Source organism: Sciurus carolinensis, chromosome 2 (genome assembly GCF_902686445.1).
Source record: "Sciurus carolinensis chromosome 2, mSciCar1.2, whole genome shotgun sequence".
In the NCBI taxonomy this organism is placed as follows: Eukaryota; Metazoa; Chordata; class Mammalia; order Rodentia; family Sciuridae; genus Sciurus; species Sciurus carolinensis.
In genome coordinates this window covers 127,422,872-127,440,970 of record NC_062214.1, presented here as the reverse complement: position 1 = coordinate 127,440,970, position 18,099 = coordinate 127,422,872, and the positions used below count along the sequence as shown (strand labels likewise).

Sequence of the window (18,099 nt, the reverse complement as noted above, 5' to 3'; positions counted from 1 at the left end):
TCTCCACTAACTGCCCTTTGAAATCTCCTGGTTTTCTCTAGCTCCAAAGAAGAAGAATAATAGAACTGCAATGGTTTTTGGAGACCAGGTCATTCTCCTTGACTTTTGGAGAAACACATTTGATATATTTTCCATGTCAGCTTCCCCAGATTACTGAACTAAGAAACATACTAGCTCTTGCCTTCCTTTTTACAATATACTTTTAAATTTATTGTAATCTAACTTCTTTGTCCTCACCCTCACTAACCTTAAGATAGATTGTAAATTGGTATTACCCCCTTCTTTCTTGAAACTCTCTTCTCCCTCTTAACTCTTCTCTCCCCTACTTTTGAAATTGCTGCTTTTGTTTTCCTCCCTGACTTTAGACTTGCAACATTTCTAAATTTAAATGTCCCTCAACATTCTTCACTCAGTTTTTTTTCCCTTTAAACTCTTCCATAGGATGTCATCCACATAGTTTACCACCATTGAGTAACTCCCTAATGTGTATCTCTATATCTCTCCCATTGATACCTCTTGACCCCTAAAACATCAGGAATCTCCATCAACAGCCAATAGTAAATCAAGATGCTATATCCAGTAGATTCTATTTCCTCAGTGATTTTCCCACTCAATCTCTTTATCTAGTCCTCCTGTCAGGTCAGCAATTTGGGCAATCATTATTTTAATCCTGGGCTGCTGGCTAACAACTGGAATACCTCCTTGCTTTCAATTTTCCTTTTTTTCTTTTTGCTCACGTAGGTTTCTTCAAGCTTTTTCTGAGCATATAGAATCCTTGTTTAAATACAGAAGATAGCTCTAATTCCTTTTGGTATGACCTTCTATCCATAATGGAGACATAACCTAAGACTATAATAGGCCAGTTTAGCATATTGGTTAAGTGTATGGACTCTGAAGTCTCACTCCTTGAGCTTGAAACCTACTTGAAACTGGTTAGTATCTTTGATGGTAAAATTCTAACATAGCCCCAAGTGTCCTGGAACTCTGGTGCAAACACATACTTTCCCATTGATATTTGATTGAATAATAGAACAGTAATCTAGGTATTGCTAGGCAGGGATTTTTGTAGATGTATATGAGGTCAACCAAATCAGTCAACCTCAAGATAGTGAGATCATCCAAATAGGCCTGATGTAATCAAATGAACCCTTTAAAAGATTAGAGTCTTCTCTGATTGCAATAGAAGGGCAAGCCCGAGATTGAAAGCGTGAAAAGAATTTGGCATGCTAGTGTTGCCTTGAGGATGGGGACCACATGGCAAGGAGTGTGGGCAGCTTCCAGGAACCCAGAGTGACTCCCAGTTGAAAGTCAGCAGGAAGCAGGGACCTCAGACTTACAGCTCCAAGGGACTGAATTCCTTCAACACCAAGGACGTGTTTGAAAGCTGTTTTTTTCCTGGAGCCCCAGGTTTGAGTGCAGCCTTCCTGACATGGGGGTTTCAGTCTGATGATACCCTGAGAACACAGCCATACTATGCTGGATTCCTGACCCACAGAACTTTGAGCTAATAAATGGGTGCTGGTTTAAGCTGCTAAATGTGTGGCAATTTGTTACACAGAAATAGATGACAAACAGTCTTCATGCCATGGCAGTTAACCTGCACAAGTGAGGAATCAAACAGCTAGCAAGGAGGTGACCATAAAGAATTTTCTGTAGAAAAATAATACCACATTCTACTTGTTAGAAGTCACCAAGTCACTAAGCCCAGCCCACACCTCCAGGGAGAGAAATTAAGCTCACCTTTAACAGAGAAGAGTATCAAAGAATATGTGGACATCATAAAAAATCATTATAATAGTAATAGTTAATGTTTTCCTATCTTACTATTGCCTTATTTCATCAAATAACAACCCTCTGAAGTAGGTAGTATTTTTGCACACATTTTATAGATGAGGGCATTGAAGCTCAGAGAAAGTAAATAATTTGTCCAAGTTCATGGCTAGTGGCTAACTTTGAAATGCCAATCCTAAAATATTTACTCTGAAGCCTGAGCTCCTAGCAACTGTGTTAATTTTAGCAAAGCTCTGAAAAATATGCTTCATAATAAAATCTGTGAGAAAAATAATAAAATACTAGCAAATGAAAATATAACTGGGTGAATTCATAATTAGTTCAATGATCATTTCCAGAGATCACTGATTAATGAATATTTCAAAGTCTACCTGGAAGAAAATTTCTAGTGTTTGGATAAAATTCTATCATTTATGATTTTCTCTAAAACAGTCTACTAATGCTACAAATATCAATATTAAAGGCACGCATACCAAATTAATGAGTGGCAAGAAGGTAGAAGAGTAGCTAATATAACAGATGACAAAATCAAGATCCTAGAGGTTCTCATAGTATATAATTATAAGGTAAATTTAACTCAATGAAATTTTTACATGATACATTTAGAAGTTCAGTCCTCGAAGACTAAATTGAAAGGAAATGAATTAATATTTGCACTTACAAAAAACAAGTTTAGGCAAGCATTAGTAAACTTCATATTTGTTGAGGGTTATGCCTGCCAAACCTTGAATATAAGATGACCATATTAGAAGCAGAAGTGATGCTACCCAGTCCAAACCCTGAGAAACAAAATTCAATACTGGTTGACCCATTGAAATAAGGATACAGGAAATAGAGCACAGATTAATGAGAATCACAGGAGTCTTGGAAAGCATGTCTAAAAAGAAAAAATTTAAAGGACCTAAGAGCCAGGTGTCATGTGCACATCTATAATCTCAGCTACTCAGAAGGCTGAGGCTGGAGGATCAGAAGTTTGAGGCCAGCCGGTCAAGAGAGGGAAAACCCCCATCTTAAAAAAAAAAAAAAAAAAAAAAAGACCAAAGAGTATCTCACTTGAAAAAGAGAAAAAGAGGCTGTATTCCCATATTTCCTGACTAAAATGTTTTCATTTAATCTTAGGTAGTTTCCAAAAGCAGAACTAAAATAAATGGACAGAAATTGTGGGGTGGCAGATTTTTCATCAATGAACGAATTCTCACAATGTCAGTCATGTAACAGCAATCCAGGGTTTCTTAGAAAATGGTGACTTCTAGGTCACTAGAGGAATTCCAAAAGAAGCTGAATGGTCACTTATCAGACACTATAGAGAAGATCCATTTTGTAGATGAAGAATTGGAATAAATTACTTCTAATCACCTTCAAACTCTGAATGACTTCAATCCTATCCTACAATACACTGCTAAATCTTCAGCCTTTACGTCCGCTGTTTGCCTACTGAGCTATGCCAGTCAGCCAAGAACATATACTCAGTATTTTCTATACCTTTCACTTCTTGGTTCTGTGTCTTTCCTCATCTTCTTATTTTCACTTGGAATGACCTTTGTCATTTTTATGATATTTGCAAAATCATACCTATCCTTGAAGACCAAATACACTGCACTGACATTCCTGAGACTTTCTCCAATAATTAATCTAATTACACTCTTTACTCTCAGCACTATGTTCATCTCTTGTGTAGCTTTTATGATATTCCATCTTGTATTTCCCATTTTTATAGCTCTCTTTATTCACTATGAAATTGAAAGCTACTTGAAGGCAAGGACCATAGATTTCACATTTCAGCATCCTGTGCAGTTTTAAGTATAATGATTGCCTGTGACTGCCCTAATAATACATGTTGATTAAATTGGATTTGACACAGTTGCTGCATAAAATCAATAGTGATACTGGAAGTATAATTTAAATATATTTTCTTATTAAATACATTTCTGAAGCAGAACACTTACACCTCTCCTTCATGGACCTTACTAGTTTTATTTCTTTCTATCTGATTTTTTTATTGTAGTAAAATGCATTATATTTATCATTTAAAGGATGCAATAGAGTGGTATTAAGTACATTCACAATATTATACAACCATCACCATTATCTAGTTCCTGAACTTTTTCTTCATCTGAAAGGAAGTCACTCCTTCTCACACCTCACCCCCGTCCCCAGGCATCCTTTCCTCCACTTGCCTAGTTCTCTCCTAGTTCATTTGCAGCTCTGACCAATGTCTTTACCAAGTGCTTATTTGGTAAATATTTGTTAAACTGAATCCGAATGAACAGGTACTGTCAGAAAAATCACATGATGAAAGAGGCCAAAAGAGACCAATTGCTTAAAGTGTAAGTGATTTTAAAAGGATACTGTTTCTGAGCTTAACATCCTATAGAAAAATGTGATTGCCAAGTGAGTACTTTGAAGTATAAAGTTCTATATAAGTCTTTTTAAAAAAGTCAGGGCTGGGGAGATAGCTCAGTTGGTAGAGTGCTTGCCTTATAAACACAAGGCCCTGGGTTCAATTCCCAGCACCCCCCAAAAAAAAAAATTTAAAAAGTCATAAAAACAAATTGGAAATTAGATGTGTAAAGGTACAAAGGAAAGGTACATTGGATGAAAGTCTTCTAAAGTCTAATTTTGCAATTAGAACTTCTAGTTTCCCTCAAAATACACATGAACAATTAAGTGATAAAAAAAATTTTAGAAATCGCACTTGAAGAAATATCAGATTTTCCTTATATTCTTCATTGCAATAGCTTAGCTTGTAATATCTAAAATATTATTGTTTCTGATTGTGGCTTCTTAAAATCAAACCATTCAAGAGATCATTTCAATAAAGAGTTAGAGATACTGAAAAAAAAACAAACTGAAATACTTGAAATGAAGGAAACAATAAACCAAGTTAAAAACTCCGTAGAAAGCATAACCAATAGAATGGAGCACCTGGAAGACAGAACCTCAGACATTGAAGACAAATTATTTAATCTTGAAAGCAAAGTTGGCCAAACAGAAAAGATGGTAAGAAATCATGAACAGAATCTACAAGAATTATGGGATATCATGAAAAGGCCAAATTTAAGAATTATTGGGATTGAGGAAGGCTTAGAGAAACAAACCAAAGGAATGAACAATCTATTCAATGAAATAATATCAGAAAATTTCCCAAATCTGAAGAATGAAATGGAAAACCAAATACAAGAGGCTTATAGAATTCCAAACATACAAAATTACAACAGACCCACACCAAGGCACATTATTATGAAAATACCTAACATACAAAATAAAGACAGAATTTTAAAGGCCGCGAGAGAAAAGAATCAAATTACATTCAGAGGGAAACAAATAAGAATATCAGCAGATTTTTCAATCCAGACCCTAAAAGCCAGAAGGGCCTGGAACAACATTTACCAAGCCCTGAAAGAAAACGGATGCCAACCAAGAATCTTATACCCAGTAAAACTTACCTTCAAATTTGACGATGAAATAAGATCCTTCCATGATAAACAAAAGCTAAAGGAATTTACAAAAAGAAAGCCAGCATTACAGAACATTCTCAGCAAAATATTCCATGAGGAAGAGATGAAAAACAACGATGCAAATCAGCAACAGGAGGCGCTAGCCTAAAGGAATAGCCAAATAAAGGAGAAACCAAATCATGTCAAAAACAAATATGAGTCAATTGACTGGGAATACAAATCATATCACAATAATAACCCTGAATGTTAATGGCCTGAATTCATCAATCAAAAGACACAGACTGGCAGATTGGATTAAAAAGAAAAATCCAACAATATGCTGCCTGCAAGAGACTCATCTCATAGAAAGAGATACCCATAGACTAAAGGTGAAAGGATGGGGAAAAACATACCATGCACACGGACACAGCAAAAAAGCTGGAGTATCCATCCTCATCTCAGATAATGTGGACTTCAAACCAAAACTAGTCAGAAGGGATAAAGAAGGACATTACATGCTGCTTAAGGGAAGCATAAATCAGCAAGACTTAACAATCATAAATATCTATGCCCCAAACATTGGCTCATCCACGTACGTCAAACAAATCCTTCTCAATTCCAGAAATCAAATAGACCACAACACAATAATACTAGGCGATTTTAACACACCTCTCTCACCACTGGATAGATCATCCAAACAAAAATTGAATAAAGAAACTATAGATCTCAACAACACAATCAGCAATTTAGACTTAACAGACATATATAGAATATACCATCCAACAAAGAACGAATACACTTTCTTCTCAGCAGCACATGGATCCTTCTCTAAAATAGACCACATTTTATGCCACAAAGCTACTGTTAGCAAATACAAGAAGATAGAGATACTACCTTGTACTCTATCAGATCATAATGGATTGAAATTAGAAATAAATGACAGAATAAAAAACAGAAACTTCTCCAGTACTTGGAGACTAAATAATACACTATTATATGATGAATGGATAACAGAAGACATCAGGAGGGAAATAAAAAAATTCTTAGAAGTAAATGAGAACAAAGACACATCATATCAAAATCTCTGGGACACTATGAAAGCAGTACTTAGAGGAAGATTTATTTCATGGGGTGCATTCAAAAAAAGAAGTAGAAATCAACAAATAAACGACTTAACACTACAGCTCAAAGCACTAGAAAAAGAAGAGCAGACCAATACCAAAAGACAGGAAATAGTTAAAATCAGAGCCGAAATCAACGAAATCGAAACAAAAGAAACAATTGGAAAAATTAACAAAATAAATAGTTGGTTCTTTGAAAAAATAAATTAAATTGATAAACCCTTAGCCACACTAACAAAGAGAAAGAGGGAGAAAACTCAAATTACTAAAATTCGGAATGAACAAGGAAACATCACAACAGACACGAGTGAAATACAAAACATAATTAGAAGCTATTTCAAAAATCTATACTCCAACAAAACAGAAAACCTCGAAGACATCAACAAATTTCTAGAGACATATGAACTACCTAAACTGAACGAGGAGGACATACACAACCTAAATAAACCAATTTCAAGCAATGAAATAGAAGAGGTCATCAAAAGCCTACCAACAAAGAAAAGTCCAGGACCAGATGGGTTCTCAGCCGAGTTCTACAAAACCTTTAAAGAAGAGCTCATTCCAATACTCCTCAAACTATTCCATGAAATAGAAGAGGAGGGAACCCTCCCAAACTCATTCTATGAAGCCAATATCACCCTGATACCTAAACCAGACAGAGACACATCGAGGAAAGAAAATTTCAGACCAATATCCTTAATGAACATCGACGCAAAAATTCTCAACAAAATTTTAGCAAATCGCATACAAATATATATTAAAAAGATAGTGCACCACGATCAAGTGGGTTTTATCCCAGGGATGCAAGGTTGGTTCAACATTCGGAAATCAATAAATGTCATTCACCATATCAACAGACTTAAAGTTAAGAATCACATGATTATTTCAATAGATGCAGAAAAAGCATTTGATAAAATACAGCATCCCTTCATGCTCAAAACACTAGAAAAAATTGGGGTAGTGGGAACATTCCTAAACATTATAAAGGCCATCTACGCTAAGCCCATGGCTAATATCATTCTAAATGGTGAAAAACTGAAAGCGTTCCCCCTAAAAACTGGAACAAGGCAGGGATGCCCTCTTTCACCGCTTCTATTCAACATCGTCCTTGAGACTCTAGCCAGAGCAATCAGACAAACCGAAGAAATTAAAGGGATACGAATAGGAAAAGAAGAACTCAAACTATCCCTGTTCGCTGATGACATGATTATATATTTAGAGGAACCTGGAAATTCCACCAGAAAACTTTTAGAACTCATAAGTGAATTCAGTAAAGTAGCAGGTTACAAGATCAATGCTCATAAATCCAATGCATTTTTATACATAAGTGATGAATCTTCAGAAAGAGAAATTAGGAAAACTACCCCATTCACAATAGCATCGAAAAAAATAAAATACTTGGGAATCAATCTCACAAAAGAGGTGAAAGACCTCTACAATGAGAACTACAGAACACTAAAGAAAGAAATTAAAGAAAACCTTAGAAGATGGAAAGATCTCCCATGTTCCTGGATAGGCAGAATTAATATCGTCAAAATGGCTATACTACCTAAAGTGCTATACAGATTCAATGCAATTCCAATTAAAATCCCAATGATGTACCTTGCAGAAATAGAGCAAGCAATTATGAAATTCATCTGGAAGAATAAAAAACCTAGAATAGCTAAAGCAATCCTCAGTAGCAAGAGCGAAGCAGGGGGTATTGCAATACCAGATCTTCAACTCTACTACAAAGCAATAGTAACAAAAACGGCATGGTATTGGTACCAAAATAGACAGGTAGATCAATGGTGCAGAATAGAGGACATGGACACAAACCCAAATAAATACAATTTTCTCATACTAGACAAAGGTTCCAACAATATGCAATGGAGGAAAGATAGCCTCTTCAACAAATGGTGCTGGGAAAACTGGAAATCCATATGCAACAGAATGAAATTAAACCCCTATCTCTCACCCTACACAAAACTCAACTCAAAATGGATCAAGGACCTCGGAATCAGACCAGAGACCCTGCATCTTATAGAAGAAAAAGTAGGTCCAAATCTTCAACTTGTTGGCTCAGGATCAGACTTCCTTAACAGGACTCCCATAGCACAAGAAATAAAAGCAAGAATCAACAACTGGGATAGATTCAAACTAAAAACTTTCTCTCTGCAAAGGAAACTATCAGAAATGTGAAGAGAGAGCCTACAGAGTGGGAGAATATTTTTGCCAACCATACCTCAGATAGAGCGCTAATTTCCAGAATCTATAAAGAACTCAAAAAACTCTACACGAAGAATACAAATAATCCAATCAACAAATGGGCTAAGGAAATGAACAGACACTTCACAGAAGAAGATGTACAAGTAATCAACAGATATATGAAAAAATGTTCAACATCCCTAGTAATAAGGGAAATGCAAATCAAAACTACCCTAAGATTTCATCTCACCCCAATTAGAATGGCGATTATCAAGAATACAAGCAACAATAGGTGTTGGCGAGGATGTGGTGAAAAAGGAACACTCATACATTGCTGGTGGGGTTGCAAATTAGTGCAGCCACTCTGGAAAGCAGTGTGGAGATTCCTCAGAAAGCTTGGAATGGAAACACCATTTGACCCAGCTATCCCACTCCTTGGCCTATACCCAAAGGACTTAAAATCAGCATACTACAGAGATACAGCCACATCAATGTTCATTGCTGCTCAATTCACCATAGCCAGATTGTGGAACCAACCTAGATGCCCTTCAGTTGATGAATGGATAAAGAAACTGTGGCATATTTATACAATGGAATATTACTCCGCAATGAAGAATGATAAAATTATGGCATTTGTAGGCAAATGGTCGAAATTGGAGAATATCATGCTAAGTGAGATAAGCCAATCTCAAAAAACTAAAGGACGAATGATCTCGCTGATAAGCGGATGAGGACATATAATGGGGGTGGGAGGGGTTAGCATTAGGTTTAGGGTTAGGTTTAGAGTTAGGCTAAGGAGAGCGGTAAGAATGAAGGAAAGAAGGACTATGTATAGAGGGAAAAGAGGGGTGGGAGGGGTGGGGGGGAAGGGAAAAAAAATAAACATCATTACCCTATGTAAACGTAAAAAAATAAAAAAATAAAAAGCAAAAAAAAAAAAAATCAAACCATTCAGTATTTCTTTTGTAGGTATTTTTGTGATTTCTAAAAGTTGGGGAATACCAGGGTGAAGCTCCTAAACCAGTTCTCATTTTCAAGCAATAATCCTTTTAAAATTCTGCCACTGGTTTACAATTTAATTTATTAATGATTTAATTACATAATTACATTATTTCAAAAAGACTGGGTTTTTGAAATTACATTATTTCAAAAGACTGAGTTTGACACATGAAAATATTCCTTTATGTTAATTCTTTTACTCCACGGTAGGTAGCATCAATACTTTCATAATTTTATGATATTTATTTCTCCTGTTGCTAGAACTATTGCTTTGAACCTCAATTTCTCCACCAAAGACATTATTCCAAGAGGTCCTGTAACTAAGAGGAGCTATACACTTTTTGCGTTCCCCTCTGACTAAAGAGAGTTCACTAAAGTACTCTTGTGTGCAAGTGACAATTTAAGTTAATTAAATTCAGTGACATTAAACTAACCATAAAACTCCCAATGTGTACAAAATGACTCATTTCCAACAAGCCCTTTTTAATATCATGAAACTGTAAAGGGCTATGACATAGATATTATACCACACAATCTTGAAAGCAAAATTAAGAGGATTTTTTTTTCTGAGAAAGAAGATGCTTTGCTGTCATGATTGATACTTATTCCCTCGCATTCAAGATATTTCTTAAGTCACATTTTTGTTTCTTTGTGTATGACAGTGAAAAACAGAATAAGGAAATCTCTCCCATTGTCATAAATGGAAGTAGAGTAGATGTTAGATATATAACAGGGACCGAGTGAGTGGGGAAAGACTCCTGAAAGAAACTGCATGTTGATCGGAAACTGAGTTGGAAGTCGCATTGCTACATGGGATTTAAATGGACCCTACCCCTTAAAAAAAAAAAAAAATTCAGAGTTGTAGATACACAAAATACCTTTGTTTTGTTTATTTGGGTTTTTTGTTTGTTTGTTTTTGTTTTTTTGGTACTGGGGATTATATCCAGGGTTTCACTGAATTACATTCCTGTCCTTTTTATCTTTTATTTTGAGTCAGGGTCTTGCTGAGGCTGGCCTCAAACATACAGTCCTCCTGCCTAAGCCTCTGGGATTACAGGTGTGTGTCACTGCACCCAACAAGGGTTTCAAACATGTACATACTGTTCATTAGCAATATCACTTTGAGGACTTTATCCCAAAGAAATAATTGGAAAAGTGACAAAATGTGAGAACAGAAATGCTCGCTCAAGTGTTATTCATAATGGGAGAAAAATGAACTTTAAAACAAACTTGAATATCCAAAGAAGGAGTTATGCAATGTTTGACAGCCATTAACAATGATTATCTAGCTCCAGCTTATTGTCACGGAGAAAGACTGTAACATAATACTTAGTGATAAAAAAACATTTACAGAATAGTATGCACCATATGCGTTTTTGTAAAGATAAATAAATAATGAAATTTTAACACAGATCATCTCTAGATGGTGCATTTCTGGAGTTTGTTACCTGCTTGCTTTCTATATTCTTTAATTTTGCTACAATGATTATGGATTTCTTAAGTTATTTGGATGCCCAAATTTTAAATAGTCTCTTTCTAATTCTAAATTTGTATGAGAATTACCTAAAACCTACCACATCATTTCTAGATGACTACATAAACAGGAAAAGTAATAAATGTGTATGGATGAGCCCGATGGAGAATTGTTCCCAAATAACAGCATGTTGCAGCCCTACTCTTCATGCAACCCCACTTTAATTAAGAAGATTTCTGTTGGGGAAACTCTTGTCAGAATATTTGAAAATGAAATGAGTATTAATTTCGAATGACCTTATTTTTAAATTCAATGTGTGTTTATATACACACAAAGTGAGACCATATCAGTATCCTAGGGCTGCTATACCAAAAGTGCCTTAAACTGCGTAGCTTATAGACAACGGAAATTCATTCTCAATTTCTGGAGCCTGGGAAGTCCAAGATCAAGGGGTCAGTAGATTCAGTGTCTGGTGAAGGCCCATTTCCTGGTTAATAGTTGGTACCTTCTGTGTTTTCACATTGTAGGAGGGGAAAATGAGCTCCCTTGGACCTATTTTATGAGGGCACTAATCACATTTGTGAGGGCTTCATTCTCGAGACTTAACTATCTCCGCAAAGCCCTACATCTGAACATTATCACCTTGTGAAGGTAAGAATTTCACCATATGAATTAATTTCAAGGGACATAAACATTTAAACCATGATAGCCCAATTCTTTTTCAATTAAATGACATGATGAAGTAATCATGCTATCCCCCGTAAGGCTCAAGCCAGAAAATTATAGTGGTTATAGAAAGAAAACACATAAAACACTCATGGAGCTGCAGGTGATATAGCTTGGTTGATCTGGGCTGGTCTGGCTGGGAATTTATGCTTCAGGATGTAGGATGGCTGAACTTGGCCCTGGGCTTTGGACAGAATTCAGGTGTGCTCCATCTGTGTTTTATCTAGGGTCCAGGATGAAGCAGGAGCAGCTCTCTGGGGCATGCTCTTCTTAGGAAGATCACCAGTGTGCAAAACTCAAGCCAAGTCACACAAACGTGTTTATAGTCTCGTCTCACTTCCAATGCCAAAGCCAGTTACATGGCCAAACTTAAAGTCAATAGGTCAGGGAAGTGTATTCTGTCTCACAGGGAAAGTAAAGTGAGTGAATACCAGCTAAATAGCACTCTTAACTACCGTAGTAAATGAAGTCAATAACTGGGAAGTGACTTATAAGCTATCACATAGGCTGCCAATGTAAAAGGAGACTTTAAATTGGGGGTTGAGAGAAACTTTAAGCCAGTTCTCACAGTGAGTGTTTCCACTTTCAGTTTTTGCTTTAATTTTCCATCTACCTTGTTTTTCTTTCCTATCCCACTTAAACTTCAAGCAAACGATTTGCCTGTATGTGAAGTTAGTACTAGAGTGGGGTCATAGGCATTCATTAGTATCAATATAGCTACTAAGGACTGAATGTTTGCATAAACCCAGATTTTATATGTCAGAATCCTAATCCCCATTTCAAAGGTGCCAAGAGGCAGAGCCTCTGGCAGGTGTTTTGCTCTGTTTTGTTTTGTTTTCTGGCATGTGAGGATACAATAAGACAGCAGACTGTAAGCCAGAAGAGGACCCTCACTAGAACCTGCCAGGCTGGCACCCATATCCCAGAATTCCAGTCTCCAGAACCATGAGAAATAAATATCTCTTGCTCTTTCTTAATAGCAGCCTGAACTCACTAAAACAGTAGCTCTTGGTAGGATGAATAATATTTGTTCTGAACATAATTGGATAACTTTGCTGCTGGTCTACCTCCAAAAACAATCAAAATCAGTTGATATTTCTCTATAAAGAGAAGCTGGTTGGTGATAAGAGGTGTCAAAGAAAGATGTGTTTTCCCTCCGTGATCTTGGAAGCCTCCTCCAGTAGCTGAAAAGAAAATCAGAAGTTAAACATTAAGTTCTATCTAGGTGAATCTTGAAATCAAGTGTTCCTCTGGGTAAATGTGATCATTCCTGTCTAAGTGCCCAGCCCAATAAGACCCCTTAATGTTGTTTGTTATTCCTGGGGGTTGAAAAATAAACCTTTTTCTAATCACTCTAATAGCTATTCATCTAATATTAATATAATTTTCAAACATATATTTTCTGAATTTCCATACTTGTATACTAAATATTTGACTATTTCATTTTTCTCTCACAAAATCTCAACTTTGTGGCCAAAATGTAGTTTTATATCTTCCTTCCTAAGTTTCTAAGCATACCAAAGTGAAAGACATCATCATCTACCTGTGCTTTAAGAATGTAATATGGTGGGCTGGGGATATAGTGGTAAAGGGCTTGCCTAGCATGCACAAGGTCCTGGGTTTGATCCCAGCACTGAAAAAAAAAAAGAAAAAGAAAGTAATATGGAGAGTGTAGTTAACATTTCCATCCCTAGTCCCAATCTGTGGGTATATTTGAAATTTGACTTTCCTATCTTTAGGATATAGCTCAATCTGTGTACTTTTCCTCATTTACCCAGTTTCAGATCTAGTCTAAACCACCTTCATCTGTCTCTCTCCTTGATTGCTACAATGATCTCCAAAGTGGTTTCTTTTCCTCTACTCTTGATTTATTTCAGTCCATTTAACCATTCAGCCCCAAAGTGGCCTTCACATGTAGATCTCTGCCACTCCTCTGCTCATAAATCTTCAATGGTTTCCCATAGAATTAGAAAGATACATCCTGAGACGTCCTATGATCTGACCCCTCAGCCTTCACCATTATCTTCTCTTTATACTTCAACCACACTGGTCCTTCTACATCTATTATTATGATTTGGATGTGAGGTGTCCCCCAAAAATGCACATGTGAGACGATGCAGGAAGGTTCAGAGGAGAAATGATTGGGTTGTAAAAGTCTTAACCCAATCAGTGAATTAATCCCTAATGGGAATAATCGAAGTGGTCTGCTGTGACTGGAGGAGGTGGGAATTGGGGCGTGGCTATAAGGTGTATATTTTGTATCTGGAGAGTGGAGTCTCTTTATGCTTTCTGATCACCATAATGTGAGCTGCTTCCCTCTGCCACTCTCTCCTGCCATGATATTCAGCCTCACCTCAAACCCCGCGGAATGGAGTCAGTCTTCTATGGAACTATGAGTCCTCAAATGAACTTTTTTCTCCTCTACAATTGTTCTGGTCAGATCTTTTAGTCACAGCAGTGAAAAAGCTAACGAAAACATCTGTGATGGGCTTCAACTGCTTTCTGTCTTTGTGCTTCTGTGCCTGTTGTTTCCAGCTGGAACACTCTTTCCCAGTCTTCCCTTGGCTAACTGCTTTTTCCTTCACTTCCTCAGAAAGGTTTCCTTAACAAACACCACCCCCACACAACCAGCTTAGTTCCCCTCTTATGTATCAACACCCTTACCCCACAGCATGAGTCACAGTTATAACTGTATATTTACTTGTTTAATATCTTTTTTAAACTGTGAGGTTCATATGTAAAATAGCATATTCATCATCTTTAGTTCTGTATCCCTAGTCCCTAGCACAGTGCCTAGCATACAGTAAATGTTTAATATTAAATACATGATTAGTTGCAAAAATACTTTCATATGATTTTATGTTCGGACTTTTTTCGGTTGAGCTGGTTTCATAAATACTCTCATTAGATATCTGTTATGGTTTGGATGTGAGGTGTTCACCAAAAGTTCACATGTGAGACAATGCAAGGTTTGTAGGAGAAATGATTGGGTTATAGTCTTAACCTAATCAGTGAATTAATCCTTGGTGGAATTAACTGAGTGGTAACTGGAGGCAGGGGTATGTCTGGAGGAAGTGGTTCATTGGAGACATGGCTATAGGGTACATATTTTCTATCTGGAGAGTGGATGGAATCTCTCTCTGCTTCCTGATCATGTGAGCTGTTTCCCTCTGCCACACTATTCCGCCATGATGCTCAGCCTCACCTCAAGCCCCAAGGAATGGAGCTGGTCTTCTTTGGACTAAGACCTCTGAAACTGTGAGCCCCCAAATAAGCTTTTCCACCTTTAAAATGTTCTGGTCAAATCTTTTAGTCACAGCAGCAAAAAAGTTGACTAAAAAAGTATCCCATTTGCTGTTCATAAAAGGTACATAATATACCATCAAATAAAAAAGACAAAATGCTCTTAATTATGTCCCCATTTACTCAAAAATGTTACCCATTTTTACCATTATAATCAATGCTTATATAGTAGAGCTGTCTCCTTGTGAGAAATGTACAGAAGTAGAAATCACAGGATCATAGTTTCTCAATATTTTTCCTGAGAGGACCACCAATTTCTTTTTGAAAGTATTAGAATGGCTTACAACCCCCCCACGACTAATCTTTTAATAATACTTGTTTGTTTTATTTTATTAATGTATTTATTCCTGTGACACAGCCTTGCTATATTGCTCAGGTTGGCTTTGAACTCCAGGGCTCAAGTGATCCTCTTGACCCAGCCTCCTGAGTTCTGGGACTACAGGTGCATGTGCCTTCGCCTGGCTTGGCCATATCCGTTAATGCTTATATAAAAAAATATGTCTATTGCCTGTGAACTCCATGTCCGCCTCTCCATTGGGTCATATACTCATTTTGTAAGTTGCAACAGCATTGGCACTACTGAAAGTCTAATTTATAAGTCCTTGGAATGCCTACCATTATATTTTATGTGTAGTAAAACTATAGGGACACCAGGATGTCTGTTGGAAAGATATGTTTCTTGTGAATATGACATCAAAAATCTGGTCTAGAGCCAAAATTGTTACTGATTCAGCTATCAATTAAAACTAATAAAATGATTTGTTCTTTTTACATGTAAATTGCAAACAGAAACTCATTGCCTTTATTCAAGGATGCATTGCAAATACTTGAATTATGAACACAATGTAGTTTTCACAAATATTTCCTTACAGAGATGTTAGACGCTGACAAAACTCTTCAAAACTATCTTTCTTTTTCTAGGAAAATAAAATGACTAAATTAACTCTCAGTGGGAGTAGACATAGGACAAAAAGTGGTCGAGAAGATGGCCTTTTCATAGCCCACAACATGCTTAACCACCAGGGGTCAAGGCCCTAGCAAAAAGAACTATGATTATATTTTTAGAAAGCCATCTGTCTTGGGCCACGTCTGCTTGATAAGTATTGTAACAGGGGTGATTTGAATCTGCTCCAATCCAGGAAGTTTCTGGAAAGCCCCAGGAGTTCCAGGTCCACAATGTATCAGGCTCTTCTGGGATGGAAGTAACACAGTTCCCAGGGGCCCATATCAAATAGGCTCCAGAACACCCCAAGGCTGAACTCAGTTTTCCAGAACCGTTTACTTCGTCAATGGAATTCTCTCTCCCCAATCTCCCTTCTTTTATTCCAGCTCTACCTCCCAAATCCTATAAAAGATTTAAGGACAGGTCCAGCAAGGCCTCAACAGGACAGATTAGCCCCAAGTATACATACATGTATATTACATGCAGATCATGGAAAGATACATGGAAAGGAAAGATTCAGGTAAAGGAGAGGGAGATGGCTCGGGCTGCCACAGTCAGTGCAGATTTTCACAGAGGAGGCATTTCAGACTGCAAAGAAAGACAGAGTAGGATTTAGAAATACAAAGATGGGGCTTGGAGATTAGAGTAAGAAAGGGCATTGGGGGCAAAGAAAATTGATTGTACTTTTAAAGTGCTTTTTGTTTTTCTCAGGTTTTTCTTGGCTGGGTGTCCTCAGGCAGTGCTTCTTAAACTTTCATGTATAAACGAATTACCTGGAGATCTTGTTAAAGCACAGGTTCTGAATCACTAGGTCTGCAGGTCTGGGGTGTGCAGGAGAGTCTGCATCTTTAAACATGCTCCCAGGCAATGCTGAAGGGGCTAGTCTGAGAAGTGTGCTTTGAGTAGCAACATCCTAGGGCTTATGTTTCCACAATGAGGCAGGAGCAGTGAGAAGTGACAGGGCTGAGCAGGTCCTTCAGGCCTGGAGAGCTCCTGGGAACCAAGCAGCAGGAGCTTCTGTCATCTTTGGTCTCTGGGGCTGTCTCGTGGTCAGACACCATAACAAAGAAGAGAAAGAGCTGCCTATGTAACACAGGAGACCTCTCCATCTCAGGCTGTGGATGCATTACATCCTTCCCTCTTCTCTAAACCAGCAGCTTAGAAATTCTGGGTGAGATAGTAGCTTTGTGTGGTCACTGACTCACTTGTGTCCTGGAAGAATAAGGGATTCTTTGTTAGTTCAAAGCCTAGCAGCTTTTCTGGATCTTGGTGGAGACAGAGTCATTTTAAATCAAAAGTAGGTCTTTCAAAAATATTACTGAAATCAAAAGAAGCAGTGATTAAGATGCTCAGTCTTCCAAACTTTGAACTTAATACGGTCACATCCATGTTAAGATAGAGGCCCTGCTGCTGCAGAGGGGGGTTCAAACGATCTTTGTATATACATTTTTTTTTATTTTTATGCTAGATGGTATAATACTTCTAATTCAAGTAATTCAAGAAATGAAGGGAAAAGAGCTGTATTTAGCTCTTTCAGACCAAAATTTCAAAACTAGTCACTGTAAAAGACTAATGTTTGGTATAGAAAGAAATTCTTAGTCTTAATTGAGTCATAAACACAAATGCCTCAATCTCTAAACTGTTAATCTACATTATCTTTGCAACTATAGTAACAGGTGGAAACACGAGGACTTTGGACAGAAAAAGCTGGAAATTTTTAAAAAAGCACTTTCTATGTATATAAAGTTGTTTTTGTAAAAACAGTGATGCTATTCTGCATCTGTGGAGATAAAATATAATTGCCTGTGGCAGAGGTAGTGCTTCTAAGCAACTTGGGCTGGAAGTTCAAAACAGTCTTGGTTTTTCCTTCCAACTTTTCTTGAGGTTCCCTAGATTGGTGGTAATGGGATGAAAGTAGCAATATTTATTCAGTGTTTTCTTGTGGGCCAGGTATTGTGCTAAGTATATTACATGTGTTCTTCCTTTTATTCCTCCATTTAAAACCACAATATACGCATTTAGAGATATCAAATCTAATGGTTAAATAAGTTGTGAATTTTGCCCAAGATTCTAAAGTAGGAGTTGAAAGAGGGTTTCAAACCCAAATCTGTCTATCAT

The 18,099-nt window shown here is 37.1% G+C and overlaps 1 non-coding gene across 1 annotated transcript; it reads left to right on the top strand.

Annotated features, from left to right (window-relative positions):
* Positions 1-4,237: 4,237 nt before the first annotated feature.
* Trnai-uau (transfer RNA isoleucine (anticodon UAU)) lies at positions 4,238-4,311 on the top strand. The gene has a single exon. It is a non-coding gene; the product is annotated as a tRNA-Ile (tRNA).
* Positions 4,312-18,099: the final 13,788 nt, after the last annotated feature.